We start from the raw sequence: 3288 nt of genomic DNA, 5'->3' as shown, positions 1-3288 counted from the left end.
CACAGGTGAAGCAGACATCTGAACAGTTCTGATGAATTTCACAAATATCTGTGCTGGGGCATCTGAAGGCAGCCCTGCACATTTGGCATTGCTGAGATGGTGAAATTTTGGATGAAGCTCTTTAAGCATATCAGTGCATCCCATAAAGGCTCAGCAGAATGTTTAGCACTAAGGTGCCGCTTATTCCTTGCCCGTATCAGCCTGTTCGAGATGGACAGCAGATTATTAGGTTATCTGCTTTGTCAGGCTGTGATCAGACAGCTTTCACCACTGATGTTATCATTTAGTTGTTAACCCTTCATAGTGTAAGGGGTTGAAATTTTCTGCATTTTCAGCCTAAAAGCATCAACCAGCACAAACACATCTGAATACTAGTAAAATCGTATTACTCTGCCAAGAAATGCTTATATGTATAAGAAAGTAGCTGCTTTTTGTTGAAAGTAAGGATAAATTACAGTCTCTCTCTTTTTAAATAGAGTAACTCTGTCTCTGGCTGCCCTTTTTTTTTTTTACCTCTTTAATGCTGTGGGAATTAAACTGACAGGCTAATAAGTCTAAAGGGTCTGCAACCAGGCTAGCACCTCTCCGAGACTTCATTTGGACACAGGGGTACTTTGAGCTGGTGGTTAACATCAGCTAGTGTGTTAATAATCTCACAGTGACAATAATGGCATGTCGATGGAAGTTGCTATATTGTTTAGCATGTGTTTGAATGCTACCTTTTTATACCAAATTCCCATTGAAACAAAAACAAAAATACGAAGCTAGTATGGCTATTTAGTTAGTTAGTTAGTACACTTTATGCAAAAGGCACATAGTAAAGTTTTAAAATTCAAACACTCCAGAGGTAAAGTAATAATAATGTCACGCCTTTGGGATTTAACAGTAGCACCCCCAGGCTTCTACCTTTCTACCTTTAAAACCTGGAGAGCAGCCAAATGGCTGGTAGGCTTTTAGCTAAGCTTTAGCTTCAGCCAAGTGGAAGCTAAATTGGCTAGTCATTCATATGTATATTAGGTTGTTACCTGGGAATTCTGGAGGGAGGGGAGTGGGGGTTTGAGTGGATTGAGGAATTTCCCTGCGAATCTTGTTGACTGTGCCGAGGATGGTGGTTTTCCGTCTAAGAAGTTTTTGCGCAAGTGAAAGTGATGTGAAAAAATTGTCCGTGGTAACATTTCTGCCCTTGTCTAGGAATGGTTCCATCAGCCTCATTACTACATTTTCAGAAAGTCTCTCCCCAGTGGGACGATTGGGGTCCTTGCCAAGATATGGGAAGACATTGCAAATGTACTTGGATTTTAGGTCGCAAGCCACCCAAAACTTGATCCCAAACTTGTCAGGTTTACTTGCAATATACTGCAGGAAACAGCACCGAGTCTTTGATGGGAAAAGCTGTTCATCAACGGTGATATGTAGACCACGGTTGTAGCACGTGATGCAGTTGGTGACAAATGATCCCCAGACACTGGAAATTGCAGCGAACTTATCAGTCTTTGCTCGATCACTGCGGGTGGACTTGTCATCAAAGCGTAGGTGTTGCATGATGTCTTGGAAGCGGTTTCGTGCCATAGTTCCAATTATCTGTGGGTTTCCCAGGTTTGCTGACCAGCAGTCATTTAGAGATGGAACCCTGTTAACCCCCCGCAAGATGACAATTGCAATAAATGCCATTAGTTCAGGGAGGTCCATGAACCAATGAACATGCTCCATGCACCACTCAGCAGGCCATTTGTAAATATGTGTACAAATGGTTGGTTTTTTGTACTGTTATTATCAATAAATCTCAGCAACAAAGGACATACACCCATGTGTGTTGATTTCTCCCTAAGATGGCAAACTGAAACACTCCAAGTTGGTGACTTTTGGAGATTTATTTCCCTGGATGATTGAGAATGCATCAAGATGAAACACAAAAGGAAGTTCACAGCTTTTAGCAGCTCGCCCACCCCCTCATCCACACACCCCCACTCCCCTCCCTCCAGAATTCCCAGGTAACAACCTAATATACATATGAATGACTAGCCAATTTAGCTTCCACTTGGCTGAAGCTAAAGCTTAGCTAAAAGCCTACCAGCCATTTGGCTGCTCTCCGGGTTTTAAAGGTAGAAAAGCCAAATGGCTGCTCTCCGGGAGTTTAAGTGCAGAGTTCTTAGCTTTAAAACATAAATCCCTGTAGCCAGAAAGGTCACTTAGATGTTAAATCCTTGTTAAGACAAAACATTTACAGCTTAAACTGTAAGAAAGTTTACCCATATACAACTGTTCAAAGTAATGAGGCTGCTGTTTCAAAATAAGTGGGTTAATCTAGCAAATGTAGGTGTTCTGAGTAAAGTAGCTTGTTTTTTATGGTGCTAAACTGAATGTGTCTCAGCATTTGTAAGAGTGGCTGAAGCTGTGCGGAGTTGCAGTGGAAGCTGTAGTTTCTTGGCCATCCTGGAATGCCCACAGCTACGATGCTTTCAAGCACCTGTAAAGTCAACACCTTATGAAGTAGCCGTGGAGTCACTATTATCAGCTTCCTTGAGATATATTATGGGCTGTAGAAATTAGCTATCTATATAAAAATATATGGATATGTAAAAATAAATTAAAAAATAAAATTTCATTGACTGATCTAGTGGAAGCTGAAATCCAGAGGCATTCAGTCATAGAGACTGACTGTCAAAGGCAGTCCTCCCTCACCAAATTACTTACAAGACCTGTCCATGGTTCTGTGTCAGCACTGACCTCACACTGATCCAGTTTGACCCCTGGCCCACACATGGTGGTCTCTGGTGTCAGTGCTAGTGAGGAAGAGGTCAATGAGTCCCACCTTAATAGTCATCAGTTCAAACCATCTCCAGGGAACCACGAATAATCCCCTTCATTCATCTTACAGACAGCACATAACACAGATGGGATCCTAATGTCTTATTTTGCCATGAAACTCTTATGTGGACCATACTGCCAACATTAAGTGCTTTATAGTGCTAAACAAAGTTATTTTTAGTGTCTTATGTAAAGCTTGATAATGTGTTTATAGCCGTATCTATAAATTATTTCCCCAGCTGAACAATTGGACAATTATGATAATGCACTGGAGTCCACAGTGGCTTCTTAAATGTTTTGATTTGACTGAACAAACTGTCACAAATGCTAAAACAGGGAGGCAAGCAGCAGCTCATAAATTTGAGAAACGTGACATTTTCCATATAAATGACTTTAATGGTTTTGTAATCGCCAACAATTACCTTTATACCCATTTAACCAGTTTTTAAAAAGAGAATGTTACAAAAGCTTTAATGATTA

The sequence above is a fragment of the Rhamphochromis sp. 'chilingali' genome (genome assembly GCF_963969265.1).
Source record: "Rhamphochromis sp. 'chilingali' genome assembly, chromosome: 8".
NCBI lineage: Eukaryota > Metazoa > Chordata > Actinopteri > Cichliformes > Cichlidae > Rhamphochromis > Rhamphochromis sp. 'chilingali'.
This window is presented reverse-complemented; position numbering follows the sequence as displayed.